This window comes from Benincasa hispida, chromosome 8 (genome assembly GCF_027475165.1).
Source record: "Benincasa hispida cultivar pf3 chromosome 8, pf3_genome.v1.1, whole genome shotgun sequence".
Classification (NCBI taxonomy): domain Eukaryota; kingdom Viridiplantae; phylum Streptophyta; class Magnoliopsida; order Cucurbitales; family Cucurbitaceae; genus Benincasa; species Benincasa hispida.
Genome location: NC_143485.1, coordinates 61,677,011 through 61,689,067, shown reverse-complemented (window position 1 = coordinate 61,689,067; position 12,057 = coordinate 61,677,011).

The window sequence follows — 12,057 nt, the reverse complement described above, 5'->3', positions numbered from 1 at the left end:
TTCTAATAACTCTATCATATAGAAGTTATTAAATTGCCACTGAAGTGTTTTATTTTGGGTAGATTTATAGGTTCTTTTCGGCTAATAAAACAACCCTAAGTCTATGTGGTTTATCCAAGTATAACTCTTATAATTGTATTTTAACCTACGATGTCTAGGTGATAAACCATTTTATTACCTTACATCACTCACGTATGCTCATAAAACCGATTATCAATGCTCAATAATTTGGCCATAATCCCCAGGTAGGAGGTGTTTCGTAACCCGTCAACTTAAGTACCCCCAGTCTTAGACAGGATTATATACCGGTTGATTTTGTAACCTTAGTTTTATAAGTTTTAACAATTAAAACAGGTGGTCAACCTACATGAGCATGCAGCTGTTGTTTATGGATTTTAAATGTCTAACCCAATTTTATAACAACTTATAAACTTTAGACATGCTAAACATCCACAACATATATGAGGCATTCAACATTTAATATAACATTTATATTAAATACAAGAAACCCTAACATGCATACTATATATTATAACAATTATAACATACTTTCAATGCATGTTACATGCTTCCTATGGTGGGATTTTAAATCTAAATTGCATACTATATGCACATACAAGATTTATTTAATTATAACATACATCAAATGCATAAATAATTAAACACAGACTTGTATGGTTTTAGTTTCGGCAAAAACAAGTAAACAGAAGCCTAACTATTACAAAACAGTTTTCGAACCGCTCCGGACCCTTGAACCGTTACAAAATGAACTTAAGTAGCTTGAACCGGACCCGAACTGTTTGAACCAGACCAACCAAGTCTGAACCGAACCAGCCAAGAACCATTCGAAGTTGAGCCGGACTAGACCACAAGAGAACCGGTCGAACCGGCAGTCCTTGAACATGTTCAACATCTCGTTAAGTCTCATCATTTAGCAATGATGACCATCGTCTAACATTTTGCCAAATCGTTTAGTAAATACTTGATCGTTCAGCACGCGAAAAGGTAAATGAACGTTTAATGCCATCACATAGCATTCAACGCATCGCCCAGCTGCCGCACGAAGGTATGCGATCGCGTAGTGCTATCGCATAGCAACTCAACACATCGCTTAGCTACCGCATAGAGGTAAAATTGATCGTGTAGTGCTATTGCATAGCAACTCAACGCATTGCTTAACTACCTCATAGAGGTAAACGATCGTGTAATGCTATCGCATAGCAACTCAACGCATCGTTTAGCTCCTGATCAAAGATAAACGATCGTGGTAAGCGATTGCTCATGGCTATCATATAGCTCTTCATCTCATCGCTTAGTTCTACCGCATAGAACCAAACGATCACTTAACACCATCGTCTAGCGCTGCATGTCATCATTCAGTATCCGCCATGTAGCTAAACGATCGCTTAGCTCCATCATATAGAACATAATCATGTCGTTTAACATTGTAGGTAAGCGATTTGTTTAGTTCCATCACATAGAAACTTCAACGCATCGCTTAGCACTTCGTCTACACGATCGTTTAGCTTTGCATCTAAACGATCACTCAGTGCTATCGTGTAGCACTTCATCGCTTCGCTTAGCACGCATCGTTGCTAAACGATCGCATAGTACCATTGTATAGTAATTTCAACGTATCGTTTAGTTCCCACGCCAAAGCTAAACGATCGCTTAATACTATCGTATAGCAAATTAAACGCATCGTTTAGCTCCCGCAGGTACACGATCATCTAGTATTCAACATCACAACGACCAGCGCCCATTACTATACGATCGTCTAGCTTTTCTTCACATCGTGTAGCGTTTTGAGCTAGACGATCGTTTAGCAACTGGAACCACAATGACGATAAGAACAAAGGCTGATTTTCTGAAACTGCAACTCGGCCTCTTCGCTTATTTCTTCGATTTACAGCTTAATTTCAACTCTAATGACTCCAAGTAAATTACAGACTCTTGGGATCACATTAAAGCTCATCAAGCAAGAGCCAATTACAAATTTCAATGAGAAATTAAAGAGAATTAAATAGCCAAATCTCATAAAACCATATCAGTGCATCAGTTTCATATTTCTCATATAAAACACCCACCAAACCAAAATTAAACAGAATTGAATGCTTATTTGATGCTTTGATATCAATTGTAGGATTGTATCAATTACAGTGGAAGGACAAGGATCATCTAAGCATTCAAATTCACTAATTTTGGCATAAGATAAAGCATGCTTCTGTAGAAAAATGGGTTTCAAGACATACCTCTTGTAGAACTTCTTCAAAGCTCCATCTCCATCTGCTATCTTCTCCATATCTTGTTGTAGACCATCTCAAGATCTTTCTCACTATTCTCTTGGTACTCTAGATTGAGTTGTTGGACTCAAAACAAGCTTGAATCAAGGTATGAAGGAGAAAAGCTCATTGCAACAACCTTGTTGAAGAACCATTCTTCAAACCAAATTTTCTCTCAAAATTCTGTAGATTGCATGCCCAATTTTCACTCCAATCTTCTTATTATATTGCAAATCAACATGCAAAGAGAAGAGCTACATGAGTTGCAGCTCATGCTTGGAGAAGACAAGGAAAATGATTGCTTCAAGTGTGAGCTACTTCAAAGATGGATAATGGGAAAAATGGTCTTTCCATTTAAGTGTTTTAGTTTTTCAATTTTTCAATTTTATTTAAAAATAAAAATTTGATTTTAAAAATGAAAAATTTAATTAATTTCATAAATTAATTATTAAATAAAACTTAATTAATTTAATATCAAATATTAAATTAATTTTAACATATATCCATTATTATTTATTTAAATCATATTTAAATATATAAATTTTTCTATTCCGTTTAATTCTAAAATTAAACATAATTATATCTCATATAATTATTAAATCCCTTAATTCTAATTTGAACGTTTCAAATTAACTTATCACGCTATTCTAGAGCTAGTCTGTTACGAGCTAGTAGGGGGACCTCGTGGACCTACAGATCATGGGCTCCAATGATCCGAGATTAATTGGTTAAACTCATTAGACCAAATTAATCCTGATTCGTTAACTAATGGGTCACTTCACTAAAGCCCATAGTTGCACTCCCCTCACTGAAGATATATTATGTCCACATGATTTAACCATAAATAGCAAGTCGACCCTTCATAGGTTGTTCGTAATAACGGCTGGGTTAAATATCTGTTTTACCCCCGAGATTACGTCTTATTCCTTGAGTCCCTACTGAACCTCTAATGAACAACTGGTTTGTGATCTAATCACCGAACCAAACTCTCTCAGCCCAGTGAGAGGGTGGGGCCCCTTGTTCAAGACCTGGATTTAGTATTTGAGAGAACAACCTTTCTCCTACCCCTAAATCGGGTAGGCGTGAACTCCGTCTTGCACCCTATATCCTCAACTATCTAACTGGTCTTATCCCTAAAATGGGAGTCTTATTGAGCCAGCGTTGTTGAGCCAATCCTCAACTATGCAAATCTAAGGGCAATCCCGAATAAACAGGAGTTCATAGTTGGCTTAGGATTAAGATCGAGTTACCTAGGTCATCTAGGTGAAATAGTCAGTCTTAAATAGTAAACAGCGTTATAAAGTAAGAGTGACTTATTTCTTGGTCCCGATCTTATGCAAACTCATTGCATAGTATGCCCCCACTCCTCATGTCATAACATGTATGAATTAGGATCACATCGTATGTAGCACTTTACAACTCTTTTTAACAATTACAGAGTAGGCCGCATCCAATGGTGTTACCAGAATAAGGTACCTAACCTCATTCATGTACCATAGATCATTTTGACTATTTACTCGAACCCGATCCTCTCTTATTCTCTACATAAAGTTCAAGTACTCATACAATAGCCATGGGTCTTAGTTTATTGGATTTAGAATTTCATACAGTTTATGAGATTAACAACAAGTATATTGATTATAGAAAATGTTTATCATTTTACAAACTGCGAGTTTTTAGGACATAAAACCTAACAAAACCTATGATGTCTAGTTGATAAAGCATTTTTATTACCTCACATCGCTCACGAATACTCATAAAACTGATTACCAACGCTCAATTATTCAGCCATAATCCCCAGGTAAGAGGTGTTCCATAATCCGTCAACTTAAGTACCCCCAGCCTTCGACAGGATTATATACCGATTGAGTTTGTAACCCTAGTTTTACAAGTTTAACGACCTATTTTAACTATTAAAATAAGTGGTTAACCTAAGTGAGTATGCAACTGTTCTTCATTATGGATTTTAAATGTCTAACCCAATTTTATAACAGCTTACAAAATTTTAGACATGCTAAACATCCACAACAAACAACAAAGGCATTCAATATCTAATATAACTATTATATTAAATAAAAGAAACCCTAACATGCATACTATATATTATAACATACTTTTTATGCATATAACATGCTTCCTACGGTGGGAATTTAAATCTACATGGCCTACTGTATGCACATACAAAATTTATTTAATTATAACATACATCACATGCATAAATAATTAAACTAACTGATATAGTTTTAGTTTTGGCAAAAACAAGCAAACAAAAACCTAATTATTACAAAACAGCTTCTGAACTGCTCGAACCGCTCCAAAACGAACTCAAGTAGCTTGAACCGGACCCGAATCATTTGAACCGAACCAGCCAAAAACCATTTGAGGCTAAACCAGACTGGACCTTAAGAGAACCAGTCGAACCGGCAACCCTCACTCCATGCTCAAAATCTCGCTAAGGCACATTGTTTAGCATTGACGACCATCGTCGTGCGTTTGCCTGATCATTTAGTGTTTGCATGATCATGTAGTAGCAACGCATAGTGCCTGACCAAGGTATACGATCGTGTAGTGTCTGCCTTCTATCACATAGTGTCCTCGTCTAGTGTTGGACAACGCTACACGATAGCTTAGTGTCTAACATTATCGTGTAGCTCCATTGTCTAACACCAGACAATTACTACACGATCGCTTAGTTGCCGCATAGAAGTAAACAATCGTGTAGTGCTATCGCATAGCTTTTTAACGCATCGCTTAACTACTGCATAGAGGTAAACGATCGTGTATTGCTATCGCATAGCTCTTCAACGCATCGTTTAGTTCCCACCCGAAGCTATATGATCATGTAGTGCCATCGTATAGTAATACAATGCATCGTTTAGCTCCCGTAGGTACATGATCGTCTAGCGCACAATACTTCAACGCTCAACACCCAAAGCTACACGATCGTCTAGCTTTTCTTCACATCATCTAACGCCTGAAGCTAAACGATCGTCTAGCATTAAACCTCAACAACAATATGAACAGAGGCTGATAAACTGGAATCTGCAACGCGGCCTCTTCACTTGTTTCTTCGATTTACAGGTTAATTTCAACTCTAATGACTCCAAATACAGACTCTTGGGAACACATATAAACTCATCAAATAAGAGCCAATTACAAATTTAATTGAGAAGTAAAAGAGAAATTAAAAGCCAAAACTCAGAAAACCATATCAGCGCAGTAGTTTCATATTTCTCATATAAAACACCCACCAAACCAAAATTAAATTGAATTGAATGTTTATATGATGCTTTGATATCAGTTGTTGGAACATACCATCCAGCGCAGAAGTGACCAGGATTCATAAGCACTCTAATTCATTAATTTTGGCAGAAATGAAAGCATGCTATAGCAAAAATAAATGGGTTTCATGACATACCTTTGTAGAACTTTCTAAAGAAGTTCTGAGCCAAGTCAAGACTCTTCTAAAGAAAGAGTTTGACATGAAGAACCTAGGGGAATCAAGAAAAATCCAAGGAGTTTAAATAAATAGGGACAGAAAACATGATAGACTTTATATAAGTTAGTCTGACTATTGTGACAAAGTGCTATAGAGGTTTAAAATGAGTAATGCCAAGCCAGTCATCACCCCTGTTGCACCTCATTTTATGTTGGAACATACCATCGTGCAGTAGAAGTGACTAGGATCTATAAGCACTCTAATTCATTAATTTTGGTAGAAATGAAAGCATGCTATAGTAGAAATAAATGGGTTTCATGACATACCTTTGTAGAACTTCCTCAAAGCTTGAATTCCAGCTGCAAATCTTCTCCGAATCTTGATGTAGACCACCCTATGCGATGTATATGCGAAACAGTCGATAGGAATCATTTCTAAGTCTCTACTCTTGCCTATGCGATGATGAATGATGCACACATAAAATAAGATGACCGCATACCATGATTCCTATTTCTAGGGTGCATGCGATGTGTAAATAGCAATAGAACTTATGCCTAAGTGTCTACTTCTTGCTTATGGATTTCTAATTCGACTCTCTCAAGCCTAGATTCTAATCTGACTCTCTCAAGCCTAGATTCTATCTTTAGACTACTCTCTCAAGTATGTACAAAGGGTGAATGACGCATACATAAGACAAGATGATCGCATAAAATGTAAATCTTAAGTCATCTAGCTAAGTACTTCTCAACCCATTCAAAAATTTAGCTACTCATGTGTGGTATGGAGAGATTGAACACATATTGAAATGAAGTCTCCATTTTCTACAAATAAAGTATTGAATACAAAATAACAAATGGATTTGAGAGATACGAAGCCTGGTAAGCAATGTCTTGCTTCCCGTGGCCTTTTACACTACTCTTTATCACTTCAACTCTGTTTTAGTTATGTATTCTTGCTCTCGCAAGTGTTGGCCTTCTCTCCTTTGTGTTGCTTTCCGGCAGTCTCTCGATCTGTGTGGAAGCGATTTCCTTGGATTTTTTCTTGTCTTCTTGCTCTCTCCGTCCTCTATGTATATGTATGAGTATGTGCGTGTGTGGATCGACTAACTAACCCCCTTTCTCTTTGGTGGCCTTCGGTATTTATAGATTTCAAGGTGAAGCAGCTTTTCTTACAAATGATTGCAATGATAGGTGGCATTCATTCCCCTATTCTGTTGCGCCGTTTAATAGTCACCGAAAGTTGAATGTACTTGCTATAAGGTAGCTTTTAACAGCTTGTCAACTAAATTATGAATCGATCGTTATCAGCTTTCCGTCCTATCATGATTTATTATGTTGTCGCCTTGATGCGAGGTCTTTATGTGGTCACCTTTTTAAGAGACTTCTCACAATTGCATGACTTGCGATCGCAACTTCAAGCACACTGACGCATTGTGCTTTTGGATCACAATTTCATATGCGCCATCGCATTGTACCTGCACAAAATAAGAAAATTAACTACTTTTATGCGATGAGCACTCGCGATCGCAATTCCTTTCACTTTGGTGCTTTCGGACATGATATTGCCTATTTTACCATCGCATTCTCTCATTGTTTTACTGATTTGAGCTGTAACGACTTGTATTCCTACCAGTTATCAGGCATTTTAGGGGACAACGTACAGCGGCAAAAGTTTTGCAATGTGGGTATTACTGGCCCACTCTGTTTAAGGACGCACGAGAATATTTCATGAAATGCGATAAGTGCCAACACACTGGAAGCATTTCAGAAAAAAAAACATGTGATGCCAATGAACATCATATTGGAGGTGGAACTATTCGACATCTGGGGTATAGATTTCATGGGACCATTTCCATCATCAAATGGTCATAAATATATTCTATTGGTTGTCGACTATCTTTCCAAATGGTTCGAAGTAGTTTCATGTGTTGCAAACGATGCGGCAACAGTCTCTAAGTTCTTACAGAGAAACATTTTCACTCGTTTTGGCATTCCACGTGCCATAATAAGTGACGAAGGGACCCACTTTGTGAATCATATTGTTAACAAGCTGTTGACCGCATATCACCCCCAAACAAATGGACAAGCAGAGGTTTCTTATAGGGAAATAAGGTAAATCTTAGAGAAGGTGGTGAATCCCTCATGGAAGGATTGGGCCCTGAATCTTGACGATGCCTTGTGGGCATATAAGACTGCTTATAAGACACCATTAGGCATGTCACCGTATGCGTTGGTGTTTAGAAAGGCTTGTCATCAGCCGTTGGAACTAGAGTATAAGGCAATGTGGGCAGTTAAGAAGCTTAACTTTGATCTCAAGGTTGCAGGGGAAGAGAGTAAACTTCAGCTACTAGAGTTAAGACGAATGGAGATTACAGGCATATGAGAATTCCAAAATTTACGAAGAACGCACGATGCGATGGCATGATAAGCGTCTTTGTGAGAAAAATCTCTAGGCAGGTCAGAAGGTATTATTGGTCAATTCTAGGCTGCATCTCTTTCCAGGAAAATTGAAATCGCATTGGTCCGAACCTTTTATAATTAAGGAAGTATTCCTGCATGGAGCAGTAGAATTGACAAATGAAGATGAGACCAACACATTTAAGGTAAATGGACAAAGAGTAAAGATGTATCATGGAGGAGATTTCTAACACGAGAAAATTTCTGTTGACTTGAGGAAGTCAGAATAAAGAAGAAACTCTTAGTCCCTGCGACGATAAGCAATACACATTCATCAAAGATGAAGTATATTCTTTTTTAGTATCCTTTTTTTTCTTTCAAGAATCTATCTTAATTTTTCCATGGTTACTACTCTTTATAATTACCAACTCTTTCTTTCATACTTTTTATCTTCTTGATATCCATCACACTGATTGTAGTAAACGATTACGATGGAGCAATGCGATAACCTCAAAAAATGCGACGGATTCAATCAGCCCATCGCAATCAAAGAATCAACCCACCACAGGAAATGATACGATCAAAATGATGCGGGCGAAAAATTAAATTTGGGGTTTATGTCCTTCCTTGCCTCATCTTATTTCAATTTTTGCACTTTTCAAATTTCAATTTAAAAGTGCTAAATTCTACTATCGCATCCTCTTTTGTTTGACTCAAACCTGAATTTTTTATTGCTTTATTTGGTCGCCGCATTCACCCCCTGCCCATTATGACTTCAATGATGAAATTTATGCTTATTTTCTTACCGCATGTACTAGAGTTAAATTAATTTCAGGACAATCAATTCACGAAACATTTCTAAAATTTAGTGGTCTACCATCTTTCCTTCAAAACTATTTTTTACGAAATTTTTTGAGTCCATTGCATGAATTCTTTCGTCTTTCAGCAACGAGGACATTGTTGCGTGTTAATTTGGGGGTAGTAATATTATTTTCAACCATGTCATTTTTAGAAACTTCATTTCGATTTTTTTTAAAAAAAGAAAATTATATAACGTTGAGATCGGATCCTGCTCGTAGTTAGATGTCTGAATGACACCCGTGGGAGCAAGCCAAAACGAAGGTGAGAATCGTGATCAACGCAGAAACCTAGTGATCGCAACTTCGCTACAAATAAAGAGATGGGCATGAGTTTTGACTGAAAAGAGCGTCTTGCTCGTTGTTGGATGTCCGCATGACACCTGTAGGGGCAAGCCAAAACGAAGGTTGGGCACTCGGATCAACACAAGATCACAAAACGAATATCTGAATCGTACGAGGGTCAAAATCACTTGAACACCCCCAGTTTGATAAAGTTTGAAATAAATCATGCGATGACCATGAAATGAGTAAAGATTCTTTTGAAGAATAAGCTCGCGGTCCCTAAAGATTAGAAATATTTTAGGAAGAGATTAGGATAGAAATTAAGAAGGCATTGATTCAACAATTTGAATAAAGCTCCTTGAGAAGCCTAGGCAAGGTGAAGGCGATTGAAAATTTTAAGAAATCTTTAGTTTTTGTAGGTCAAGCATTGTTTTAAATTTGGGGGTGTGATAACTGGTAGAAATACAAGTTATTACAGCTCAAATTATTAAAAACATGGGAGAAAGCGATGGTAAAATAGGCAATATTATGTTTGAAAGCGCCAAACTAAAAGGATTCAACAACGGGCCTTTTGAGCTTTTCCAGGCCTCTCGCCATAAAAATTGCGTTAGGCCCACTGCGGCCTAACCTATAAATAGAAACCCTTCCCCGTCTGTGAGTTTTTTACCTAATTTGCACTCTGAAAAACCCTAGAGCCAGCATACGAAGCCTTCTTCTTCCCAAAACCCTAGCGAATTTTTCAGTCTTCCCTATCATACTATCCATGGCAGACCAAGCTTCTAAATCTTCTGCTTCACCCCCAACCCTAGCTTACTATCCATGGCTGACCTGCGAGAGCAGAAGTAAAGATGCCATTCTAATCTGTCGAGAGAAGGTTAGAAGAATGTGTTAACTAAAGCGAGTAGTACTTTCAGAGATGGAAGCAGCCTTGCATTCATTACATTCATCCCCGTTTCACCACAGAGATGTGGGAACATGGCCAATCACCGAGAGGTGTACGCCAAGAGAAAAGTGGAATTGTACTTATATCTTTAACGCAATTAAGAAACTTGTGATATTTGTATTAATTGTCTTTTCTGTTTCTGCTTCATACATAAGACTTATCATCGCATTACACGATCTTTGCATAATCTTCACAGCCAACCTTGACCTTAGTATCTTGAATCATGAAACCTGTATCCTGTATCGTCTTAGCTTAGATTTACTTCAACGCAATTTACGTTATTATCACATTTTTACCGTTTTACTTTATTTTATCGCATGTTTAATTTCTTGTACACAAATTCTTTTATAAGTTGAAAAGCTCCTAATTGCATGTACCACAAGCATAACACAATAACCTTAAACAGTCCCTGTGTTCAACATCGAATCACATCGAGAAACTTGCCGTGAAATTATACTTGGTTTCAATGCAAGGAAACTTGTGACAACGCATAGCATACTACAAGAACATTCGTTAATAATGCATATCTAGGAGTAGTATCATCATATATCGCTATGCGTATGCCTAAGATAGAAATATTCATCAAATTTGTGTTTACAAGTTTATGGCGTCGTTGTCGGGGATTGATTAACGGTTTATTGTTTGAGTGTGTTTGTGGTATTTGTAGGACAGATCTCATTGTACTGGCTATTCAATGCGGAGAGCAGCTTGACGGTTTATGAGTACTGGTGTTGAACTGGTAGAGGAAATGATAACTGGCAGCTTTTCATTCTGCCCTAAAATAGCGTACTTTAGATGGGTTGGTAGGGTCTTCAATTCAAGTGTTGGTGGCTCCACTAGGGAAGGTTGCATTATTTTTCTTTCTTTTGTTGACTCTACTTCTTGCTTTACGATCATTTCTTCTTCCTTGTTTGTTTTTGTTATGATCACATTACTGGCAACAACGAATGCGCTGGCATCCTCTTCTCATTCTCTTCATCAAACGTTTCTTCTTTAATTGAATTCTGGTCATCATCAGAGTCATGTAGGTCTTCTTCATCCGGAAACTTCATGGTACGAATTGTATTAACCTTGAGCTTCTGTCCGTTGATACTCAAAGTGATTTCCCCTTTATGCACATCAATTTGAGCACGACCTGTTGATAGAAAAGGTCGCCCCAAAATGATGGGCACATCTTTGTCGGCCTCATAGTCTAAAATGATGAAGTCAGCTGGTAGGATAAATTTGTTGATGGTTATCAGCACATCCTTCACCTTTCCCTCTAGATGAACCAAAGATCTGTCAGCCAGTTGAAGAGTCACTGTTGTGGGCATAAGTTGCCCCACATTCAATTGTCTAAAGATTGATAGAGGCATCAAATTTATGTTGGCTTACAGGTCACATAGGGCTTGCCCGATGTACAGTCCTCTTATAGAGCAAAGAATGGTAAAGCTCCCAAGATCGCTCATCTTCGATGGAATTATTGATTTGGAACTTTGCATTAACGCCACCGTGGCAAATTTCCCAACTCCCCTCTTCTTAGTTACCATATCCTTCAGAAACTTAGCATAGGTAGGCATTTTCTCAATCGTTCACTGAAAGGAATGTTAACATATAATTGCTTTAGCATAGATAAGAAGCGTTGGTACTGTATCGCTTCGTTCTTTTTCTTCCTTAGTCTTTGTGGGAAAATGGGTAACTGAACTTTCACGGTTCCCGTTTCAGTTGGCTTTGAGGTCGATGCAACCTCCAGTTCTACTGCATCTTTTTCTTTTTCTTCTTCATGCGTCACCGCAATCTCAGGTTCAGCCACAATGGAAGTTGTTCTACTAATCTTTTTCTTTTCTCCCTCCACAGTCTTCCCGTTGCGCAATGT